Source organism: Anomaloglossus baeobatrachus, chromosome 5, assembly GCF_048569485.1.
Source record: "Anomaloglossus baeobatrachus isolate aAnoBae1 chromosome 5, aAnoBae1.hap1, whole genome shotgun sequence".
NCBI lineage: Eukaryota > Metazoa > Chordata > Amphibia > Anura > Aromobatidae > Anomaloglossus > Anomaloglossus baeobatrachus.
This window is the reverse complement of record NC_134357.1, coordinates 404,032,518-404,059,638: the sequence shown is the minus strand read 5'-3', so window position 1 is coordinate 404,059,638 and position 27,121 is coordinate 404,032,518.

The window sequence follows — 27,121 nt, the reverse complement described above, 5'->3', positions numbered from 1 at the left end:
AAATTTATTTTAACTAACAACTATTTTACTTTCCAAAATACACTGTACCATCAGCACTGCGGGACTGCGATGGGCTCTAAGGTCGCACCTACGTTTGCAAACCTGTTCATGGGGATGTTTGAATTAAAATACATAATGAATTCGACATTATTCAAACATGTGATTACATATAAAAGATACATTGATGACCTCTTTATAATTTGGAATAATATAGAGGATAATGTGGAAGAATTTCTGGGTCAGTTGGATAACAATTCCTGGGGTCTTACTTTCTCCCCCACTGTCAAAAAAGATAGTATTGATTTCCTGGATCTTACGATCATACAAAAAGAGGGTGGAGTCCACACAAAGACCTTTTTTAAAAATGTGGACAGCAATAGCTACATTCACTTTTCTAGTAATCACTATAATAAATGGCTACAAAATGTTCCAAGGAACCAGTTCCAAAGAATCAGAAGGAACTGTACGTTGGATGGTGATTTTAAAGTACAGGCTGATGCTCTTAGGGACAAATTTTTAGAAAAAAACTATCCCCTTCCCCTAATCAAAAAAGCTTATCAGACCAATAAAGATTTAACACAGGTGGATTTAATTAAACCTACTAGCCATCATGTTGATGATAATAGCTATAGGTATGCTTCCAATTTACTGATAACATATAGTAATGACAGTGCTCTGATCAAAAGCATTGTCAGAAAGCATTGGGGAATCCTTTTAAAGGATCCTTATCTGAAGGATGTTATTCCAGAAGTCCCTGGTATTACATTTCGGAGGGCATCTACATTAAAAAATCAACTAGCCCCTAGCCGTCTTAGGGAGACCAATAATTCGGGCACTGTAAATAAAACCAGGGGATCCTATAAATGTCTGTCTAAAAATTGCTTGTGTTGCAAGTCTATACAGCATAAAAGAACCGATTTTAGTTCCATGACAGGGGGAGAGATATTTCCCATTAGATCATACCTTACCTGTCAATCTGAATATGTCATCTATTTAATTGAGTGCGAATGCAATAAACAATATATTGGGAGAACAATTCAGGCTCTACACAACAGGGTAAACTCGCATAGACATAATATTAAGATAGGATTTATGATGCACGGTCTATCTAGACATATCACGATAGTACACAAAGGGATCTCTAAACTTAGGATCACTCCGATTGAACAAATACCCTCTTGTGCCCATAATCGCATGGATGCATTAAAAAGAAAAGAGACATATTGGATCTATAAATTCAATACGTTAAAACCCTTGGGACTAAATGAGGTTACAGACTTGTTTTTTTAATATGGGTCCTTATACTTATTGTTTTAATCACATGAGCTAATAATTGTTAATAATTGAGAGTGATGTCTTCTTATTATTATTTAATACTTGTAATTTCTTGTTTTTATATTTATGTGTTTTATAGTTATACATTTATTATGCGATAATTTATTTAGAAATGAATTGTTCAGGTCTTAAATACGCGATTTTAATATTATAACCCCGATTTTATATCCTAAAATCCTATACATATTTAATTTTTATCTTAATTTTTTATATAATTTTTTAAAAAATTTTTTATATATACACATCTAATACGTTATTTTTATCTAACAGTATAGTTCCTATTTATGCCCCTAATCCCTACACATATATAGAAAAGTTTTTAATTAATATAACACCATAACAGAAATTTGTTTGAGATACAGATTATGGACATGCGCACAGGCTTTTTTTCCCACGCTTCTGAACTCTTTTCACCTCTTTAATTGATTTTCATTACACTCGCTACATATCTATTAGTTGGGGCATGCGTGGTAGCCTTTTTTCCCACGCTTATGATCCAAGTTAAAACTCTCACAGTATGAAGGGGCTTAGCCTCCTTTCTGCACTTAAAATACATGTCTAGGGCTGGATGGCTTGAATGAGAGCCATGCAGCTTTAAGACGGATACATCCAACCGGGCTGTAATGTTCGGATTTCTATTCACCTTTGTGGACACACACAGGATTCACATATGTGGACCTTTAATTTTCGGGCACTTTACTTGACATATGGATCACTCTGTTTTCACGGATTTAGTATGATCTGTACTATAAGGGGCTTCCTCACCCCCTTTTTTTCCTCCCGTTTTTTCATTTTTCTCACAATTTTTTTACACAACCACCTTTTAATCGATCTTTTTCTTTACTATGAATAAGAGTTCCTTAGTGGCTCTAGATGTAACAAGAGGGTTCACTTCAGCAACTTTGATTTGGATGTTACACAGAGATGGTGTTCTAGGCAAAGGTTAATACTCCACTTTCTCACGTTATATATATGAATAGACATATAGATGCCTATATACACAGACACATTTTTTTGGCATACAATTATATGACAGAAATAAAAAGAGAAAAAAAGAGTCTTTACACGCACAATTTTTATTTTTGAAAAAGTTTTTTATTTTTGATACTGCTGCTGTTTTTTCTGATAAGGGAATTAATGATTGTAAATACTTTATTTATGAAATTGAAGATAACTAAGATACTACGTCATTGTAATTTTCAAATGTGCTGATTCCCGCCGATTTTTTCAAAAGTGGGTGGATCATGACGTCATCAGTGGGGTATATAGTGCTGTAAGGTCACCCTGGACAGCAGATTTTATGTTTTCTTGCCATCTGGTCCTGAAGAAGGAAGGGGTGCCTTCCGAAACGCGTAGACCTGTAATTGGAATAAAAGACAACATTGATCTAACAGCTTAATGTTGGTTGTCATTGGCGCGGCTTGAAAACCCTCATCCTATTGTTCTCTGTTATCTGCCAAACCGAGGGACCGCTGCTGTGACTCTGGATTATCTACACACATGCTGATATAGGAGTTGTGACTTTCACAACCCCTATAGGTGAGTAAGATCTCCCCTTGCATTTCTCCCAATGTTATTTGGGTAAGACCCTATTGCGCTTCTTTCCTCCACAGTTTTTTTATCTTATTAATACTTGGTGTCAGTGGCACTACTTGTGCCTCAAGGCCAGTACCTTCCTAGCAGCAACCTAGCATACTTTTGGGGGCTTCATATCTTACAGACCTAGATAGTGGCTTGCTTCAACTAACACACAGTCTTAGGCGGGCTTTACACGCTGCGACATTGCTAGCACTTGCTAGTGATGTCAAGCGCAATAGCACCCGCGCCCGTCTTATATGCGATATCTGGTGCTTGCTGCCGTAGCGAACATTATCGCTACGGCAGCTTCACATGCACAAACCTGTTCGGCGACGTCGCTGTGACCGCCGAACAATCCCTCCTTCAAGGGGGCGGTGCGTTCGTCATCAAAGCGACGTCACCGCGACGTCACTAAGCGGCCGGCCAATAGAAGCGGAGGGGCAGGGATGAGTAGGACATAACATCACGCCCACCTCCATCCTTCCTCATTGCTGGCGGGATGCAGGTAAGGAGATGTTTGTCGTTCCTGCCGCTTCACACACAGCGATGTGTGGTGCTGCAGGAATGACAAACAACATCGTACCGGCAGCAGCAGCGATATTATGAAAAGGAGCGACGTGTCACCGATCAACGATTTTTGACGTTTTTGCGATTGGTGATCGTCGCTCCTAGGGTTTACACGCTGCGATGTCTGTAATGGCGCCGGATGTGCGTCACTAACGACGTGACCCCGACGATATATCATTACCGATGTTGCAACGTGTAAAGCCCACCTTAGTGTTACCCAATTTTTATTAATACTTGGTGTCAGTGGCACTACTTGTGCCTCAAGGACAGTAGCTTCCTAGCAGCAACCTAACATACTTTTGGGGGCTTCATATCTTACAGAACTTAGATAGTGGCTTGCTGCAACTAACACACAGTTTAATGTTACCCGATTTTTATTAATACTTGGTGTCAGTGGCAGTACTTGTGCCTCAAAGCCAATACTTTCCTAGCAGCAACCTAGCATTTTTTTTTACCAAAAAAATGGGAAAAAGAGGGGGTAAGGGCCATGGACGAGGTGGTAGTGACAGTGGTGGTCACCCAAGCAATGTGATCGAGCCAAAAAAAAGGTTCCTGCTTTATTTACCTCTGCCTTCCTATGCCAATTTTCTTGTCCACGTGGAACAGCACTCTTGCACCCTGAACAGTGCGAACAGGTAACGAGTTAGCTAGCAGAAAGAGCCTCCAGTTACTTGTCGAGTAGCAAATGCCAAGGGTCCATACAGACAGACTTGAGTAGCCCAGAGGCTGGCCCATCGAATCCTCAGCCTGGTCATCCTTCTTCACAACAACAGTATTCTAAGGAAACATATGACACCAAAGCAGGTTACTCTGAGGAACTGTTTACGGGACCCTTTGACCTTTCTTGCTTCTCACCGCACAACACCACCAATGCAGGTGAGGCCTTGGTGTGCAGTGATGCACAGATCTTTGAGCACCCAAGGCCAGAAGAAAGCCATGTTGTTGGCCGTGACATGCTGGACAATCAGGTGGAGGTGTTGGAGGATGATGAGACACAGTTGCCCTCAGGTCAGCCTGAAACCTCCATTCCCGAAGATATTGACTAGAGTTGAGCGCGGTTCGTGGTTCGAGGTTCTCCAGTTCACGGCTCGAGTGATTTTGGGGGCTGTTCTAGATAGAACTAGAACTCGAGCTTTTTGCTAAAGCTCGATAGTTCTAGATACGTTCGAGAACGGTTCTAGCAGCAAAAAGACCAGCTAATTACTAGCTGGCTTTCCGCTGTAATAGTGTAAGTCACTCTGTGACTCACACTATTATGAAATTTCAGTGTATAGTGTGCGGGAACAGCGCATTCAGATCACTGCTATGGAGAATGGCGATTGCCATTTTTTTTTTTTTCCTTCTCTTCCTTCCCTAAGCGCGCGCGTGTAGTGGGGCGGGCCAGCATGTCAGCCAATCCCAGACACACAGACAGCTAAGTGTACTTTTAGCCAGAGAAGCAACGGCATGTGTGATAGGATGTCCATGTCACATGTCCCTGCATTATAAAAACGAGTATCTGCCCGTCCGGACGCCATTATCTCTTCTGCGTCCTTGGTGTCAGTCACCGCTGGCCTATCTCCGATACTGCTGTGTACGCTCTATACACAGCGCTGTACAGAATAGGGATAGCACTTTCTATCAGTCCTTTTAAGGGCTAATACCGGCAGGGTCAGAGCCATAGGTGACAGGTCCGTGAAAACAGAGTTTAACAGCTACACAAGATGACAGCGTCTGTGTAGCTAAGGTCAGGGATTTCCTCGCTGCATTTCCCCATTAGGAGGGATAGAAAGGCAGGCTTCCTTTCCTCTACGCAGAGACCCACAACCTTGCCACTGTACCCTCCTGCCCTTTGCACACTCAAACTCATTGTTACTAAGCCATTATACTAGCAAACACTGAGTGAACTTAGTAGCAACCTAAACGTGGCTATTGGACTTCTGTATTGTCCCACTAGTGCAAAGAAATTTGCAACACGTCTGCCTGCATTGCACACTCAAACTCATTGTTACTAAGCCATTATACTAGCAAGCACTGAGTGAACTTAGTGGCATCCTAAACGTGGCTGTTGGACTTCTGTATTGTCCCACTAGTGCAAAGATATTTGCAGCACGTCTGCCTGCATTGCACACTCAAACTCATTGTTACTAAGCCATTATACTAGCAAACACTGAGTGAACTTAGTGGCATCCTAAACGTGGCTGTTGGACTTTTGTATTGTCCCACTAGTGCAAAAATATTTGCAGCACGTCTGCCTGCATTGCACACTCAAACTCATTGTTACTAAGCCATTATACTAGCAAACACTGAGTGAACTTAGTGGCATCCTAAACGTGGCTGTTGGACTTCTGTATTGTCCCACTAGTGCAAAGATATTTGCAGCACGTCTACCTGTATTGCACACTCAAACTCATTGTTACTAAGCCATTATACTAGCAAACACTGAGTGAACTTAGTGGCATCATAAAAGTGGCTGTTGGACTTCTGTATTGTCCCACTAGTGCAAAGATATTTGCAGCACGTCTGCCTGCATTGCACACTCAAACTCATTGTTACTAAGCCATTATACTAGCAAACACTGAGTGAACTTAGTGTCATCATAAAAGTGGCTGTTGGACTTCTGTATTGTCCCACTAGTGCAAAGATATTTGCAGCACGTCTGCCTGCATTGCACACTCAAACTCATTGTTACTAAGCCATTATACTAGCAAACACTGAGTGAACTTAGTGGCATCCTAAACGTGGCTGTTGGACTTCTGTATTGTCCCACTAGTGCAAAGAAATTTGCAACACGTCTGCCTGCATTGCACACTCAAACTCATTGTTACTAAGCCATTATACTAGCAAGCACTGAGTGAACTTAGTGGCATCCTAAACGTGGCTGTTGGACTTCTGTATTGTCCCACTAGTGCAAAGATATTTGCAGCACGTCTGCCTGCATTGCACACTCAAACTCATTGTTACTAAGCTATTATACTAGCAAACACTGAGTGAACTTAGTGGCATCCTAAACGTGGCAGTTGGACTTTTGTATTGTCCCACTAGTGCAAAAATATTTGCAGCACGTCTGCCTGCATTGCACACTCAAACTCATTGTTACTAAGCCATTATACTAGCAAACACTGAGTGAACTTAGTGGCATCCTAAACGTGGCTGTTGGACTTCTGTATTGTCCCACTAGTGCAAAGATATTTGCAGCACGTCTACCTGTATTGCACACTCAAACTCATTGTTACTAAGCCATTATACTAGCAAACACTGAGTGAACTTAGTGGCATCATAAAAGTGGCTGTTGGACTTCTGTATTGTCCCACTACTGCAAAGATATTTGCAGCACGTCTGCCTGCATTGCACACTCAAACTCATTGTTACAAAGCCATTATACTAGCAAACACTGAGTGAACTTAGTGTCATCATAAAAGTGGCTGTTGGACTTCTGTATTGTCCCACTAGTGCAAAGATATTTGCAGCACGTCTGCCTGCATTGCACACTCAAACTCATTGTTACTAAGCCATTATACTAGCAAACACTGAGTGAACTTAGTGGCATCCTAAACGTGGCTGTTGGACTTCTGTATTGTCCCACTAGTGCAAAGATATTTGCAGCACGTCTGCCTGCATTGCACACTCAAACTCATTGTTACTAAGCCATTATACTAGCAAGCACTGAGTGAACTTAGTGGCATCATAAAAGTCGCTGTTGGACTTCTGTATTGTCCCACTAGTGCAAAGATATTTGCAGCACGTCTGCCTGCATTGCACACTCAAACTCATTGTTACTAAGCCATTATACTAGCAAACACTGCTGCCAGTTTAAGAGCCGTAGTTGCATTGTCAGGGATAATTATTGTTGTTTATTCTGCTGTTAATAAAGCTAGACCACCGCTGAAATCTACACCACCTCTCAATTTTTACTACCACATTTTAAGTGCACAATCTTGTCACAATCAAAATGAGTGGCAAAATGACAGATGCTGGTGGAAAGGGGAAGAGGCGTGTTGGAAAAGGAAAAAAAGGGTTTGTCCGTGGGGAAGGTGGCAAAGCTCCATTAACATCTGCTGAAGATAGACCATCTTCCAGCAAAAGTAAGATGTCTACTACTTACCGTGGACAATCTGATGTGCTCCCTTTTTTACGGACACGAACAACTGGAACAAAGGTAGATGATGGCCAAAAAAGGAAAATGCTTGAATGGATCTCAAGTGGTCCAACAAGTGCCCTCTCCGCCACCTCAACTACCGCATCCAAAAAACACCAGTCGTCTGAGTTGTCATCCCAATCAAACTTGCTTTCTCCCAGCTCTGAAGTCTCCATCCGCCCTGCACAGTATGGTGGAACTGAGATGGCTGAGTCTGCAGAGCTGTTCAGTCACACTATAGCCTGGGAATCAGAGGTCTGCTCCCAAGCTACAGTGAGTACAGACCAGGAAATGGTCTGCAGTGATGCCCAGAACCTTTGTGACTCTGATACAGGCCATGAGGACCAAGTTTCTGAGCATAATGTTGACCCTTTTTCACAAACTGTAACACCTGTTGTTATAGACAATGAGGAACATACTGATGACAATGAGACGCAGATACCAGATTGGGATGACAACTTAAATATTCGGTCAGGGCAAGAAGAGGCTCGGTCTGAGGGTGAGGGGAGTGCAAACACAACAATTGATGAGGAAGTTCTAGATCCCACCTACTGTCAACACACAGTCAGGCTCTCGAGGAGGTCAACAGAGACGGTGGAGGAGGATGCAACTGACGACGAAGTTACCTTGCGCCTTCCTGGACAGAGTAGGAGTACTGGTAGCATGTCTACAACTGCATCCTCAGCCACCACTGTGCCTCTGAGCACTAGTCGGGGTGGATCAGCAGGTCGCATGCCCTCTAAGCTTTGCCTAGCCTGGTCCTTTTTTGACATAGCAAAAGATCACCCAAAGTATGTGATCTGTAAAATTTGTCATGATTCTGTTAGTAGAGGGCAAAACCTCAGCAGTTTGACAACTTCTTCCATGAATCGTCACATGAATAAATATCATATGTCCCGGTGGGAAGCTCACCGTGCTGCAATGCGGCCTAGCGGAGCGAACCATCCACCGCCTGCCCCTTCTAGTGCATCCGCGTGCTCTTCATCTTCTAGGACTGTGGGGACAGCTGTCCCACCTGGTTTTCCACGCACAACTTCCACCACTGTAACCGCAACAGGCAGTTTGCTTGGTAGGTCGTCAGTTGGTTTGGAAGGGGAAACAAGTACGTGTGTACAGCTCTCTCAGACATCGATAGCACCAACGTTGGATGAAGGCAACATCATGTCTACGCCTGCACTTTCCTCACAAAGCTGCATTTTTCCAGGGTGTTAAAAAAAATATACTCTTAAATATATTCTTCTTCAAATACGTAAAAGCGCATGAAAGAAAAGACTTCAAAAATGTAAAAAATAAATATATTTTATCTATTTAAAAAATGGTTGCCAGGGTTCAGTTACAGAAAGGAAAAATAATATACTTTGTTAGCTTAGGTAAAAAGAGTTCATTTAGTCCATACTGATCAATGGGAAGTCTTTACCCATCTCTCTTTGGTTCCTGAATGGCAAGGCAGGGGATGTCATCTCTTAGGCCGGACAGCGTGTGTTCATTCTGCAGTGCGCGGAGTCTTCTGGGCAGCTGACATGAGCAGGAGCGAGCAGTGGCCCCCTCCATCGTGTGTTATATGGCAACTGTCCAAACCATATAGGGTGTTTTAACTGAACACAGTTCCATGACATAATCTTCTAGAAGCTTCTGGAAGAATATAAATATATCCTTCCATGCTCAGCACATATATATATATATATATATATTCAATATGGGCATTTTAATACTTATTCCTTATAAAAACTTAATTAATAAACTATGCCCTCCAACATAAACAGAACTATGAACGTATATGTCTTACTATGAAATATTTGATAACTAGATGTATTAATTTTAATGTTTTTACAAACCCCCCTTGAAGTGGGTGGAGTAACCCCGAAAATTAATTAATACATCATTAAAATAACAAATCTTCTTTCCTTATTTGGCGATAACGGATTAATATCAATAATAATGATGAAGGATAATTAATTTGCATTATTCATGTTGTAAGTTCAATAATATAATAATGTGGATTCATGTTATAATAGGCCATGACTGATCAATCATAAAAAAAAATATATAACTATACTTCGCTAGACCTAAAAAGAAATGCAAAAACAAATCCGGTCACCATATGATGTCCTCTGAGTTGATGTCTTCTTATCTCCGATGTAATCCAGCATAAACACAGTCTCTTAGAAATAAATCCTTTGATAAAAATGAATGGTTACCAATTTATACAGTCCCGTATTGCGTTTATCATCGTTAGATCAAAGTCCATAAACTTTATTCTTTATTACAAAGTCCATAGCCAATGTTGATAAACCACAGTTCATGAGTGTAGAAGAATAGCAAAAGTCTTTGATGTCTGTGCAGTGTAATTTCCCTCATGCTGCCTGTTGTCAAATCCTGGAACAGATGTTAAGACGTTCTTGGTCAGCACGACAGGGGTTAACTTTAACACGTCATTGCTCTTCTTAGTAACTTTAGGGAGGTCTTAATGTACAGACCATGTGTCATTGTCCATCCTTGAACCATAGGACTATTGTGTTTCTGAAGTGCAAACACGGTAAGTGTATTTTGTATGTTTCACAGTCTTATTTGAGACGTTACCTTTTGGACCTTTTTGCAGAATCCCTTTTAACTTTAGGATAATTATAAAGTCTTTTTATCTTCTATAATCTTGATTGAAGACTGATTCATTCCCTAATCTAAATACCAAATATGGCAATAACTATCACTAATAAATGTCACAGCGTATCATAACTCTAATACTATAATACCATGTCATTATTATTATCGTAGAAGTATTAATATAATTGATACTCAGAATGATAAAAATACTGCATAATGGTATAGACAATAGTATTTTCTTGTAATGACCTTTTTTTGTCGTTGGTGCATTACCCTTCCAAACCCATAGGTGGCAATGTGTTGAATGTAACCAAAATATAATATAAAATATGAAACAATATAATGTGTACCTATAACATGTATCATATTATAAATATGAAAGGCAACAATGTGGCTTTTTAGTTAGATCATTTGTAAAATTATAAACCAAAGCAAATAACCTTTTGGAAAAAACTGGATGATTTCATCAAAACACAATAATACCCATTATAAATTATTATTGATTAAAAATATAATATATATTATTTGTAAATATAGGAAGGTAAACCTAGATGTACCTTGATCTTCCATCTTTATTATTCTAATTTAATTTATTTGATTTGTCTATTAGTTATTAAATAATCTACTATAAGAAAATGTGTAACTATAAGTAATATTTCATCCTTATTGTGTTAACATACTAATATAAGAATAATGTATTACTAGAAAGTAAACAATTGTATATATTGATGAAGGAAGTATCTTTTCTTCCAAAAAATGGAACTTTTCCCTTTTAATATGATTCATATTTAATAAAGTAATATTCTTATATTAGATATTACTGAACTAAATATTGAAGTGTTTCTCAATTGAGATATTTAAAATCTGAAGAAAAAATAAAAATTGTAGAATTAAGATTTTGATTAAAAATGTAAATATTAAAATAATTAATATAAAAAAATAGGAATCAAAGGAAAAATGAAAATCGGAATAAAAATAAAAATTGAAATAAAAATAAGGCCTTCTATGTATATAACACCTATGTCTTTAATAATACATAACCTTAATGTTACCAGATAACCTTAATATTACCAGTATCTTATAAGATTACCAAACCTATTATATCAGTAATTAAGTCATGTAACCTTGCAAATAATACACTTCTCTTAGAATATAAATGCATTATGATATACTTCAAATATATTTTTTTATTCCCAATTCTTCCTTTGTACTTGAAATATTAATTATTAAAGTATCCTGTAAGCACATATATTATCAAATATAAATGTGTGTGATTGAGACCAAACCTCTCCCTTTCAATATCATGAAATATGATATTATAAAAATTAATATGTTTAGATTAAATTAAATTAAAATTTGTGTTGTATATCTTCAAGACCATATTATAAATATCACTTCCATATTTGAAAAGAAAAATGATTTCCAATCTATGTACCAATAAAAGAAGTGACTAACACAAAAGATATAAGAAAATCAAAACGTTATAACCTTATTCTAGAATGTAACTCTTCAGAATAAACCCTTAATAAAAAATCCTAATATCTCTATACTAAAGAAATGTCTAAGAATAAGATATATATATCCAGTATAAATTCCTTCATTTATACTTATGTACTATAACTTATTATCTAATAGTATACATACATATATTATAACCTCGAAGTTAAAACAAAAATTCCCTTTTTTTTTTTTTTCTGGATCCAAGTACTTTGACTTTAGCAGCTGCTCAGACAATCAATCATTCATAGACACATCTATGCACACAAGACTGTCATGGGTCTGTAACATATACTTCTACATAGAAACTGACAGACACATATCCCTTTTTTCTTCCAATATTCTATGCGCATTTCAAAAATTATGTTACTAATTTGAAGTACTTCTCGAAAAAAACAAATTCCAATGTATTACATACTGTACCTTTGACCATGGAACCGACAGACATTTATTATTAGCTTTAGTAATTCAAAAGTCACATGCTCTGGTACGTGCAAAGAACACCATTCCAAAACAGCAAGCAGTTTTACTACACTCCAAAGCTCAGATTACATTTCTAATAACTCTAAAGAAGATATATATTCATAAAAGAAACGTCAAAGCAATAATACTCTGGCAATTGGTACCTGAGAAAATAATAATTATTAATTAATCGTGCTTTTCGCGTTTAACCTTACCCAATAAAATATATGTTACCTGATTGAGGACAAGAACAAATGTATAAATAAAAGTTAATACTTCATCAATCTGCTTTACTGATAAATTCTGAGGGAAATAAAAGAATAAAATTATTATCATATTTATGATAAAAATGAAACACTTCAAATCTGTTACTTTCTCCTATTGTTTTATTTTAAATACTATTATTCATATACCGAGATCAAATTATTTATTTATAACATTAAACTATCATTTTACTAAATGAAAATATGACCTTAATTTACTGTCACTACCTTTAATATATATATATATATATATATATATATATATATATACATAAATTCACTGTATATGAATAAACATATTTATCAAACAATAAAATTAATTTACCCAGAAATCCACTTTATCTTGCTGAAGACCAAACCTAATTTTTTCTTCAAAGATTCGCTTTATTAAATTCACTTTGAACTTATAGGAATCTCGGAACTTATGTAATTTAAGGTTTTCTGTTATATGAGAAAGAATGTCTCTCTCTGAAAGACCACCCAGCTGTCGCGGACTATCAAATCCTAACCCAGGGAGAGGATCTCCACAAGACACCTGTTTCTGTCTTTCAAAGCTTTTACTCAGAATTTGTCTGGAATCCTCCATCCCAGTGACCCATCCCGTCACTGGTGACAAGGGTTTTTCCTGTGGAAAAAGACTTTTAGATGACAAAAATTGGGGTGGATTGTATGGTTTGTAACACATATGCATCTTCCTCCGAACTTCATACACCCTGTCACAAAAATATCTGGATCTGGGAGACACTGTTGGTTTTTCACGGAAACTCTCCCTTTTTTGTGTTGGTTTTTCAGAATTAATTAATTTCTGTTTTGATTGACTTTGGCGATTTCTAACAAAATCGATAAATGTCGTACATTCGAATAGGGACTTTTTATTTAATGCCACCGCACAGGCGGCATTGTCAAGGAAATTAAATTTCTTGATGAATAAACGTATCAGTCCATCCAATCTGACATTTGGAATAACCGCCCTATACAAACGTTCAAAAACGGACATAAATGAGAACGTACTCTCATTCTGTTCAATTTGTAATTCCTTCAACATCTCATAATTAGGATCAGATTCATTCCTTGTACAGAAGATGAGATTTTTCAGCCTTATGATATCATTATCATTTGAACAATCAAATGTCTCATTGTCAGAAGACTTTTTTAATGCCAAATGTCTAAAGAAATGCTGAGGTAACCACATACGGAATAACTGATTCGTCTCACTATTGGTTAAATTTAACTTCTCAACGGAACTTTCAAATATCTCTGAATTTCTGCAAACATGTATTTTAGGATTATATGCGGGAATTAATTTGCATATGTCCAATAAATTTTTTCTAAGTTTAATCCCTAACTTAGCCTGTTCCATTTTTAGAAACTGATCGTCGCCAATTTCTCTCTGCACGTGTCCTTTCTGCACGTCTCCCACTCTGGCTCCTCCCCCTTCTGGCTTCTCTACGTCATTTCCTGCTTCTTTCCCAGTATGCTGAAAATGACCTTGATTACGTAGAACATGGCTGCCGCCATTATCAAAATTCTGATTTGCAAAATTACAGCCAACATTACAGTCAGAATTCACAATATCACTGACTGACATTCCAGGTTCTAAGCAGTCTTTGGATTTCTCTATCACTGACTCTCCTGACAATTCAGGTTGTCTATTTCCACCATTTTTACATTTTTCTACGATTAACTTGTGAAAATCATAGACTAAATGACAGACATTTCTGATTTTCTGTTTCTCTCTATTAAAAGACCTTGCACATTCTACACGTGAATTCTCAAGTTCACACTCCTCATAAAAGCGTAACCAAATCTCTTCCACATTAGAAATATCTGGATAAGTGAACTGAAGTTTACTTTGCTTAACATATGAAGAGATAAAATCCATTTTCTTACCTGAAATGATCAGATGATCTGATGGATGATCCTCTAAAGCCTGCTTTACACCAGGCAATCTATCGGGCGATAGATCGTCGGGGTCACGGTTTTTGTGACGCACATCCGGCATCGCTGGCGATGCCGGCCTGTGTGATACCTCCTAGCGACGCAGTATCGCTCACAAATCGTGAGTCGGGTACTGCTCGTTAGGTTCCATAATATCGGTTACTTTAGTCGCCCATCGTTTCCGTGGTAGCACACGTCGCTCCGTGTGACACCACGGGAACGATGAGCAGCTCACCTGCCTCCCGCGGCCGCCGCCGGCTCTATGTGGAAGGAAGGAGGTGGGCGGGATGTTTACATCCTGCTCATCTCCGCCCCTCCGCTCTGATTGGCCGGCGGCCGTGTGACGTCACTGTGACGCCGAACGTCCCTCCCACTCCAGGAAGTGGACGTTCGCCGCCCACAGCGAGGTCGCATGAGAGGTAAGTATGTGTGACGGGGTTTAGTAACTTTGTGCGACACGGGCAGCGATTTGCCCGTGACGCAAAAAGGACGGGGGCGGGTACGATCGATTGTGAAATCGCACAATCGATCGTACCGTGTAAAGCAGGCTTAAGACTTGATTCACCTTGTTTAGCACGTCCAATACTTCTTATGGACTGACTTTATCTTTCTTGCTCAAAAATACGTCAAAAGTTAACTTCTGTAGCTTTGTAAAGACTTTAAAGTTCATTAAAAAAAAACATTCATGCTACTTGACTTATACGTATTTCCTAGGTTCTGCGTGATTTTTTATAAATTGTCGATTCCTGATCCTTTGCAGGAAATACTTGAGATACCCCCCTTATGCAAAGTGAAGGAACAACAAAAATATAATAAAAAAAAAAAAAAATCACGAATGACTGAGCTCGCCAAAATGTTAAAAAAATATACTCTTAAATATATTCTTCTTCAAATACGTAAAAGCGCATGAAAGAAAAGACTTCAAAAATGTAAAAAATAAATATATTTTATCTATTTAAAAAATGGTTGCCAGGGTTCAGTTACAGAAAGGAAAAATAATATACTTTGTTAGCTTAGGTAAAAAGAGTTCATTTAGTCCATACTGATCAATGGGAAGTCTTTACCCATCTCTCTTTGGTTCCTGAATGGCAAGGCAGGGGATGTCATCTCTTAGGCCGAACAGCGTGTGTTCATTCTGCAGTGCGCGGACTCTTCTGGGCAGCTGACATGAGCAGGAGCGAGCAGTGGCCCCCTCCATCGTGTGTTATATGGCAACTGTCCAAACCATATAGGGTGTTTTAACTGAACACAGTTCCATGACATAATCTTCTAGAAGCTTCTGGAAGAATATAAATATATCCTTCCATGCTCAGCACATATATATATATATATATATATATATATTCAATATGGGCATTTTAATACTTATTCCTTATAAAAACTTAATTAATAAACTATGCCCTCCAACATAAACAGAACTATGAACGTATATGTCTTACTATGAAATATTTGATAACTAGATGTATTAATTTTAATGTTTTTACACAGGGACACCCTACTCAACACCGTCTACACACAGCAGCCAGATCTCTGTCCCTCAGATGTGGACAAATAAAAGGCCATTTCCTGCGACCCATGACAAAGCTAAGAGGTTGACTTTATCCCTCTGTAAGCTCTTGGCTACCGAAATGCTGCCTTTCCGCCTGGTGGACAGGATTTTAGAGACCTTATGTCTGTCGCTGTGCCCCAGTACCAGATGCCTAGTCGCCACTACTTCTCTAAGAAAGGTGTGCCCGCGCTACAACAGCATGTCGCACACAACATCACCGCTTTCTTGAGAAACTCTGTGTGTGAACGGGTGCATTTCACCACCGACACTTGGACCAGTAAGCATGGACAGGGACGTTACATGTCGCTGACTGGGCACTGGGTAACTATGGTGATAGATGTGAAGGGTCTGCTGCACAAGTCTTGCCGTCCCCACGACTTGTGTGTCAATCCTCTGTCTGTCCAAGTTCCGCCACTGCTTCTGCCTCCTCCACCTCATCTGTGTCCTCCACTTCCGCACCAAGCCTGCCTGGTCAGGCCACCAGCGTTCGCACTGCGCAGAAGGAATCATGCACCCCTCATTACTATGCTGGCAGCAGAGCGCAACGGCATCAGGCGGTCTTTAGCTTGACATGTCTTGGAAATAGGATTCACACAGCGGCTGAGTTGTGGGCAGCTCTGGAGACTGAGTTTAATAAATGGTTGTCTCCACTCAACCTGCAGCCTGGTAAGGCCGTGTGCGACAATGCTGCAAACCTGGGTGTGGCCCTTCGCCTGGGCAAGGTGACACACGTGCCTTGTATGGCTCACATGTTGAACCTTGTTGTCCAGCAATTTTTAACACACTATCCCGGCCTAGATGGCCTTCTGACCAGGGCACGAAAACTGTCTGCTCACTTCCGCCGTTCAACCGCCGCAGCTGAGCGACTTGCATGGCTCCAGAAGTCTTTCGGCCTGCCGGTTCATCGCCTGAAATGCGATGTGGCGACACGCTGGAATTCGACTCTCCACATGTTACAGCGACTGTGGCAGCACCGCCGAGCCCTGGTGCAATACGCCATGACGTATAGCCTGGGCCAACGAGATGCAGAGGTGGGGCAAATCACCCTGATGGAGTGGTCTCAGATCAAGGACCTATGCACCCTTCTGCACAGTTTCGACATGGCGACGAATATGTTTAGCGCTGACAATGCCATTATCAGCATGACAATTCCAGTTATTTACATGCTGGAGCACACGCTAAACACTATTCGGAGTCAGGGGGTGAGACAACAGGAAGGGGAGGAACTACAGGAGGATTCATATGCGCAAGACACAACAACATCACCAAGGTCCAGACGTTCATCATCACCAACGCGGCAGGCATGGGACCATGGGGGACAGGGATCAACAAGGGCGCATGGTAGCAGGCGAAATGTTGAGGAAGGTGCAAGAGAAGATGAAGAAATGGAGGACGAACTGTCCATGGACATGGAAGACTCAGCAGATGAGGGATACCTTGGTCAAATTTCTGTTGAAAGAGGTTGGAGGGAGATGTCAGAGGAAGAAAGAACGGTTAGCACCTCTATGCCACAAACACAGCGTGGACTTGGTCCGCATGGCTGCGCAAGACACATGAGCGCCTTCTTGCTGCACTACCTCCAACATGACCCTCGTATTGTCAAAATTTGAAGTGATGATGACTACTGGCTTGCCACACTGTTAGATCCCCGGTACAAGTCCAAATTTTGTGACATAATTCCAGCCATAGAAAGTGACGCACGTATGCAGGAGTATCAGCAGAAGCTGTTACTCAATCTTAGCTCGGCTTTTCCACCAAACAACCGTGCAGGTGCAGGGAGTGAATCTCCCAGTTGTAACTTTACAAACATGGGACGGTCTCGTCATCTTCAACAGTCTACCCGTACCAGTAGCACCGTATCTGGTGCTGGTAACAGCAATTTTATGGAATCTTTTCATAATTTTTTTAGACCGTCCTTTGCAAGGCCACCAGAGACAACAAGTCTGACACATAGTCAACGGCTGGAGAGGATGATACAGGAGTATTTCCAATTGAACATTGATGCCATGACTTTGCAAATGGAGCCTTGCTCATTTTGGGCTTCAAATCTTGAAAAATGGCCAGAGCTCTCAACTTACGCCTTGGAGATTTTGTCGTGTCCAGCTGCCAGCATTGTCTCTGAATGTGTCTTCAGTGCTGCTGGGTGTGTGCTGACAGATAAGCGCACGCGACTGTCCAGTGACAATGTGGACAGACTAACGTTCATCAAAATGAACAAGTCATGGATCCACAAGGAATTTACTACCCCTGTGTCATCCTGGGGAGAGTAAATGCTTGTGGATTTGGAATGTGCTTGATGCAAATCAAAACATCCTGTTTGCAACTAGGGCACAAGTGCTGCCACTGATGGGGTGTCTGTGTGGCCTAATTTTTGGAAAAAAGGGAGACTCCGCTTGGAGTAACCCTTGCTTGCTGTGTTTTTTAAAAGGAGCCAAGATGAACAAGTCATGGTTCAGCAAAGACTTTGCTACCTACCCCGGTCTCATCCTGGGGACGGTTAAGGATGGCGTATTTTTGAATGTGCTTGATGCAAATCTAGCTGTGAAGTGTACAAGTGGGGCACAACTGCTGCCACTGAAGGGGTGGGTGTGTGTGGGGCCCAATTTTTGGAAAAAAGGGAGACGCCGCTTGGAGTAACCCTTGCTTGCCATGTTTTTAAAAAGGACCCAAGATGAACAAGTCATGGTTCAGCAAAGACTTTGCTACCTACCCCGGTGTCATCCTGGGGACGGTTAAGAATGGCGTATTTTTGAATGTGCTTGATGCAAATCTAGCTGTGAAGTGTACAAGTGGGGCACAACTGCTGCCACTGAAGGGGTGGGTGTGTGTGGGGCCCAATTTTTGGAAAAAAGAGAGACTCCGCTTGGAGTAACCCTTGCTTGCCATGTTTTTAAAAAGGAGCCAAGATGAGCAAGTCATGGTTCAGCAAAGACTTTGCTACCTACCCCGGTGTCATCCTGGGGACGGTTAAGAATGGCGTATTTTTGAATGTGCTTGATGCAAATCTAGCTGTGAAGTGTACAACTGGGGCACAAGTGCTGCCACTGAAGGGGTGGGTGTGTGTGGGGCCCAATTTTTGGAAAAAAGGGAGACTCCGCTTGGAGTAACCCTTGCTTACAGTGTTTTTAAAAAGGAGCCAAGATGAACAGAGCTGGGATCAGGAAAGACTTAGCTACCTACCCCGGTGTCATCCTGGGGACGGTTAAGGATGGTGTATTTATGAATGTGCTTGATGCAAATCAAAACATCCTGTTTGCAACTAGGGCACAAGTGCTGCCACTGATGGGGTGTCTGTGGGGCCCAATTTTTGGAAAAAAGGGAGACTCCGCTTGGAGTAACCCTTGCTTGCTGTGTTTTTTAAAAGGAGCCAAGATGAACAAGTCATGGTTTAGCAAAGACTTTGCTACCTACCCCGGGGTCATCCTGGGAACGGTTAAGTATGGCGTATTTTTGAATGTGCTTGATGCAAATCTAGCTGTGAAGTGTACAACTGGGGCACAAGTGCTGCCACTGAAGGGGTGGGTGTGTGTGTTGCCCAATTTTTGGAAAAATGGGAGACTCCGCTTGGAGTCACCTTGCGGTGTTTTACATGATTTTAGAAGGGCGTGCCATGCCTATATCTATGTCTCCTCCTCTTTTTCCTTGTCCAGCTCTTTTGTTTTCGCATGAGTATATGTCCTTGTCACTTTCCCATGTGTTTGTGTTGTGTTGTGAGTTGTTTGTCACCTTTTGGACACCTTTGAGGGTGTTTTCTAGGTGTTTTTATGTGTTTGTGATTGCCTGCCATTGTTTCCTATGCGGTTCGAGTTCGGTTCGTCGAACGTTCCACGAACTGAACTCGAACGAGACCTCCATTCGACGAACCGAACTCGAGCCGAACCACGACCGGTTTGCTCATCTCTATTATGAGGTGACTGATCCAACATGTACAGGTGGCATGGATTGCGAGAGCAGCAGTGCAGAGGAACATGTGCCCAAAGTCTGCAAAAAGGCTGTAATAAATAGGGTTTCGACCACTGCCAGAAGTCAATCAACTCTGCACATGACACCACCACCTCATCCATCAAAGAGTCCAAGGGTCCGTGGTGCGATTGTGTGGGAGCTTTTTTCCAAGAGTCCTTCGGACCAAACGCTTGCCATTTGTCAAATCTGTCAGACCAAGCTTAGGAGAGGCAAAAATACTTCCAGCTTGGGCACTTCCAGCATGAGAGACCATATGTTAGCCAAGCACACCACTAGGTGGTTGACAGCTCTAGGTGAAAAACACGATTTCCAGACTCAAAATTCTGCTACTTCCCCTGAGCTGCCTGCTTCCCAAACTGGTGTTCAAGAAGTTGGCGCTGATGCCTCCTTCTCCCAACCTGATGTTGGCCAAACTCAATCACCAACGACCACATCCGCTTCGGTGTCCCAGCATTTTGTTTAGTTGTCCATACCACAGACATTTGAAAAGAAGCAAAAATACCCAGTTTCGCACCAAAGGGCAGAAACTATAACTGCACACATTGCACGATTGATAGCCCTTGAGATGTTGCCGTATCGGATTGTGGAAACAGAGGCTTTTCGCGACCTTTTGGCGGTGTTAGAAAATGAATTTATTTAACTTCTTGGCATGCTGAATCTGGAGGGCAGGAGAGCTGCAAGCCCCCTGGCCCAGAAGTAATCTGAAGGTACAGCTGCATTCCAAGGGCCCGGTGTAGAATCCAACAGAGAAGCACCAGAGAGGGCCTGCGCAGTCTACCACACAGAAACAGGGACGAACAACCAGTCCCAGCAGCAAGAGGGCAATTGCGAACTCAAAGTGCAGTGTCCTAAAACAGCAGAGGAAGATAGGGAGTAGGCCTCATACTCAACTGGCCAAAGATCACCCCAGGCACTTCCAGGCCGGCCGGACCATCTTTACCATCTGTGACGGTCTCCCTGGACTAAAACGTCTGCCGAGTAAAAGAGGAGAAGGTAAAGAGACTACTGTTTGTGCCTGGTTCTTTCATTGCTTGTCGGCCCTGCACCGTGTTAGTCACACAACACCATAGACTTCCACAAGCACCAACTGTGTCCCGGGGTACCGCTCCACCTGTGGGGAGCAGTATCACCATTGCTGCCACTTCATCACCCCGGAGGCCTTACACAGCAGCGGCGGCTTAATAGCCGCATACCACAGGTGGCGTCACGAATACAAACTTAAAGTCATCAGCCACATATTCTACTGACACCCACCAGGGCCACGGAGCCGGGCCCAGCCACCACTGACTACCACCGGACTAGTCCGGCCCGGCACCGGGTGTCCCATAGCCCTGGGGTGGGCGAGTCACAGGGATTGGCTGGCAGACCACTGCAATGCCACAGCCCTGTTAGTTGTGGAATTGCAGTGATTGGCCGGCCTGCACAGCGTGACCGAGCCTTTATACTGGCGGGCGCGCTGTGCTCTGCACACAGCCATCCAGACAGTGAGTGCAGGGAGAGGGTTGCTGCTTCAGGGAAAGGTTTGCGGCCCTTTATAGTTAGTTCCGGAGCAGGGCTGCAAACAGTGACCAGAAGAGTCCTTGTCAGGACTATTGTAGCAGTATACAGGCAGGCAGGCAGGCAGGCAGGGTATATAGCCATTCCTAGTGGTGACCGTATGTAAGGGGTGGGCAGACCCCTTACACAGGAAGCATAGTCTACCCGGAATGCTGTTATTAATAAAAATGTTTTTATTATTATTGTAATGTTTTAGTGGGTCCCCCTAGTGGCCGGGTGGGACGGCTGTCACCACAGTGGAGAGGAGGAGCCGGCAGAAACAAGGGGAGGGAGGAGTAGTGTTGAAAAGAAAAGTGTGAGATCCAGAAAGGGAGTTGTGTCCGGGACGGGAGAAAGAGAGCAGAGCCGGGGCAGAGTGTGGGAGCTGGAAGAATAAGGAAGCCGGAGAGAACAGGAGCGGGCGGAATCTCAAGAGCGAAGCAGACTGGTGTGGGTCCGGTTTGTGGGTAGCCATAGTGGGAGCCGGGTGAAGCAGAGTAGCCGGGCACATCCCCACTGGAGAGGACGTCAGGGCAGGCTTTCCCCCCAGCTAGGGAAAAACGTGAAGTCATCTGCAACTGCCAGTTTATTTTGGAAAATAAAGAATGTCTTTTATTTGCACCAAAGCATGCCTGGAGAGTGTTTATACGTCGGACAACATCTGCACCACCACACTCTGCCCCACCAAGTCATCTCCTGTCCCCAAAGTGACGGCGGCACCAGGGGTAAGCCTAGCAGAAGGGGCCACGACTACAATCCCCGAGGCACCCCTGGCACCCCGTTACACGTATACCAGCCTTCATCATATCTGGGGCTGGTGTACACAGTCTAAAACAGTCCAGATAGTGTCAGACTTCTCAGTAATTGTCGCTCCTAAAAACCTGTTAGGTTCTTAGTGCGTCCGTGCTTGCATTTAAAAACCGCACGTGTGTGCCTGTCGGTGGCAGCGTACAGGTGCACGTTTTGCACAAACTAATATATAACGCACAAGTCTAGTGAATAATACACATCAGTCAGCAGTGTCTGATAGTGTCAGACTTCTCAGTAATTGTCGCTCCTAAAAACCTGTTAGGTTCTTAGTGCGTCCGTGCTTGCATTTAAAAACCGCACGTGTGTGCCTGTCGGTGGCAGCGTACAGATGCACGTTTTGCACAAACTATTATATAACGCACAAGTCTAGTGTATAATACACATTAGTCAGCAGTGTCTGATAGTGTCAGACTTCTCAGTAATTGTCGCTCCTAAAAACCTGTTAGGTTCTTAGTGCGTCCGTGCTTGCATTTAAAAACCGCACGTGTGTGCCTGTCGGTGGCAGCGTACAGGTGCACGTTTTGCACAAACTATTATATAACGCACAAGTCTAGTGAATAATACACATCAGTCAGCAGTGTCTGATAGTGTCAGACTTCTCAGTAATTGTCGCTCCTAAAAACCTGTTAGGTTCTTAGTGCGTCCGTGCTTGCATTTAAAAACCGCACGTGTGTGCCTGTCGGTGGCAGCGTACAGGTGCACGTTTTGCACAAACTATTATATAACGCACAAGTCTAGTGAATAATACACGTCAGTCAGCAGTGTCTGATAGTGTCAGACTTCTCAGTAATTGTCGCTCCTAAAAACCTGTTAGGTTCTTAGTGCGTCCGTGCTTGCATTTAAAAACCGCACGTGTGTGCCTGTCGGTGGCAGCGTACAGGTGCACGTTTTTCACAAACTATTATATAACGCACAAGTCTAGTGAATAATACACGTCAGTCAGCAGTGTCTGATAGTGTCAGACTTCTCAGTAATTGTCGCTCCTAAAAACCTGTTAGGTTCTTAGTGCGTCCGTGCTTGCATTTAAAAAACGCACGTGTGTGCCTGTCGGTGGAAGCGTACAGGTGCACGTTTTGCACAAACTATTATATAACGCACAAGTCTAGTGAATAATACACGTCAGTCAGCAGTGTCTGGCAGTCGGTGGCAGCGTCATGCTCCATATTGTCCCTGGATAGAGACGTGCATGATGGCCTGTAAACCTGAAGTGCCCATTGTAAGGAAGTGGGTCTATTGTAGTATAGCCCTTAGGCAGGGCAGCCAAAAATTTGGAGGCTCCACATTGTCCCTGGATAGAGATGTGCATGAGGGCCTCAAAACATTGTTCCCACTGCAAAGGAGCAGGTCTCCTGTTGTTGTAATGCCCATTCTGAAAGAATGGGCGAAAAAATTTACCACTGGGGGTATACCTGAAACAACGGCCTAACTATTGTAACGGTCATCATGATGGCGCATGAAAGTCCAGAAGTGTGTTACCATGGGTGAGTGGAGGTACATGGCAAATTCCCGTTACAAACTTTAAATTCCGCTGTCATTTGCTGGTGGTGTGGTGAAGTCTGGCCCAATCCAACCCTTGTTCATCTTGATCAGAGTCAGCCTGTCAGCATTTTCAGTTGACAGGCGGGTGCGTTTATCTGTAATGATTCCACCTGCGGCACTAAAAACACGCTGTGACAAAACGCTAGCGGCAGGGCAGGCCAGGACTTCAAAGGCGTAGAGAGCCAATTCATGCTACGTGTCCAGCTTGGATACCCATACCCATTAATTGTAAGGCACATAGGAATGTCGGAGTACAGTTGTTTGATCTGCAAGGTACTCCTTGAGCATCTGGGCAAACTTAGGATTTCTTGTGGCACTACCCCGCACCTCAGGGGCTGTGGTATGTGAGGGGCTGAGAAAACTGTCCCACATCTTGAAGACTGTTCCCCTACCTCTGGTGGATTGGACTTGTGCCCCTCTCGGCTGTACGCCTTGGTTGTCCACTGATTCCTGACCTATGCCGCTAGCGTTTTGTGAGGGGAATGCTTTGCCTACTTCCGTGACTATGGCCTTCTGGAACTGCTGCATTTTGCCTGACCTCTCCGCCTCGGGAATAAGAGACATAAAGTTCTCCTTTTAGCGTGGGTCTAACAGTGTTACCAACCAGTAATGATTGTCGGCCAAGATGTTCTTAACGCGAGGGTCACGAGACAGGCAGCTTACCATAAAGTCAGCCATGTGTGCCAGACTCTTAACAGCCATCACTTCAGTATCCTGACCAACACGATGACTGAACATGCTGTCCTCCTCCTCCTCCTCATCATCTACCCTGTCCTCTGGCCAGCCACGCTGAACCGAGGATATGACTGCATGTCATATCCTCAATTTGGCCGGAGAGTTGCTCCATGTCTTCATCCTCCTCCTTGTCATAGTCCTCCACTGCACGTTGTGATGAGACGAGGCTGGGCTGTGTGTTATCACCCACACCCACTACTGTTTCTTGCTCAAACTCATCGCGCTCCGCCTGCAATGCATCATGGTTGTTTTTTGAGCAGAGACCATTTTAGAAGGCAGAGAAGCAGTATGGTGACGCTAATAATGTCGTCATCGCCGCTCACCATCTTGGTGGAGTCCTCAAAGTTTTGGCGGATGGTACATAGGTCGGACATCCATCTCCACTCCTCAGGTGTTATGTGTGGAGTTTGACCCATTTCCCTACGGCTTAGGTGATGCAGGTACTCAACAACTGCCCTCTTCTGCTCACATATCCTGACCAACATGTGCAGAGTTGAATTCCAACGCGTGGGGACATCACACACCAGTCTGTGAGCCGGAAGATGCAAATGGCGCTGAAAGCCGGCAAGGCCAGCTGAAGCAGTAGGTGACTTTCGAAAATGTGCAGACAGGCGGCGAACTTTTACCAGCAGATCAGACAGCTCTGGGTATGACTTTAGAAACCGCTGAACCACAAGGTTGAGCACATGGGCGACGCATGGACCATGTGTCAGCTGGCCTCGCCTCAAAGCCGCCACCAGGTTCCGGCCATTGTCACACAAAACCTTTCCTGGCTTTAGGTTCAGAGGTGTGAGCCAGTGATCTGCATGCTGTTTCAGAGCTGTCCACACCTCTTCTGCATTGTGGGGTTTGTCACCTATGCAGATTAGCTTCAGCACAGCCTGTTGCCGCTTCGCCGAGGCAGTGCTGCAGTGCTTCTGTGTCGCCCTGGACAAGCCAGGGGCCACAGAGCACAACACTCACACACCCCACACTCCCTGCAGGCACATCATAGTCAAAACACAAAATCCTTGTTGCCTTCCCCAGGGGCTGTTGTCCACACCAGGGGGTGGAGCCAGGCAGTTGGTCTCCACCCACCAAGGAGTTCACAGTCCTGGAGGAGGGAAAACACAGGCAGTGAGAGTTAAGCTAAGGAAGTGGAAGGAGAAAAGTAGTAGAGAGGAGAAAAGTGACAGGAAAGAGCCTGAAGTTGGTCTGGGTGTGTGGCCCGGACAGGACAGCAAGGTTGGCAGGATGTGGTGACCGTCTGCAGTGGCGGCCGATTGGAGTCTGCCGTAAGGACCGTGGACGGGTGGTGACCCGGCCGTGCCGGACCGGTATACAAAGAGAAGCCAGCACCATTGGCTGGGGCCTTTCGGATCCCGGCAAGGCTTGGTGTCGCCGTGAATTTGCCAAATCCGTTAGTAAAGGGGACCTCCGGGTTTCCAAACAGCCAAGTCCCGATAGAAGGCAACCGTCCAACCGTGAAGGGGAGACACCGCCACCGCCAAGGGCAACCATCTCCCAGGGCCAGCGCCTGTGGGCAAAAGGGGCTCCTCCGGCCCATATCCAGGTCGGGGAGCGGGTTACCGGTGGGAAACCATCACTACCAACACTGAACTTAGGTGCAGGGAGAGACAGTCATCACTAACCTGCAGGGAGGAACAACCGCAGCCGTCCGAGGGACCCATCCATCCAACCACTTGTTTTACCGTGAACTGTGTCATCATCATTGGGCTGAGTGAGTACCTCCGTGCCGTGCGGCACAGCGCTACCCCTGCGACCCTGCACCTCATCAGGCCCCACAACCCGCCTGTCATCCATCTCCACCCCATCACCGGGCCCCGGGACAACCAACCCCCCTACCCACGGAGGGGAGAAATAACAACAAAGCTGCTCCCTGTCACAGGCTCCCGGGATCCCCGTCCAGAACAGCGGTGGTGTCCACACAATCACCACAATCGTGGGTGGCGTCACGGACAATATCCCCAAAACCCAAACCACCCCTTTTCACTCACGGGCGAGGAGCGCCGCTCGAGTCCCCGGGATCCGGCCATCGCTCAGACTGGGTCCCAGCTTCCACAATATTAACCCAGTGTGCCGTCAACGAGATGTAGCGGCCTTGCCCACAAGCACTTGTCCACGTGTCTGTGGTTAGGTGGACTTTGGCTGAAACAGCGTTGTTCAGGGCACGTGTGATGTTTTATGACACGTGGTTATGCAATGCGGGGACGGCACACCGGGAGAAATAGTGGCGGCTGGGGACCGAGTAACGTGGGACAGCTGCCGCCATCAGGTCGCGGAATGCTTCTGTTTCCACCAGCCCAAAAGGCAACATTTCCAGCGCAAGCAGTCGCGAAATGTTAGCATTTAGAAGTGTGGCATGTGGGGCGTTGGCAGTGTATTTGCGCCTGCGTTCAAAGGTTTGCTGAATGGATAACTGAACGCTGCGCTGGGACAAGGACGTGCTTGATGATGGTGTTATTTCTGCATGGGCAACTGCAGGTGCAGGGCCGGAGGAGGCTTGTTCGCGGGCAGCATGGACAGGGGATTGGCTCGCATGCACAACAAGCGAAGACGTAGCAGTGACATCAGCAAGCACTGCTCCTCGACTCTGTTGTACATCCCACAAAGTCGGGTGCTTGGCTGACA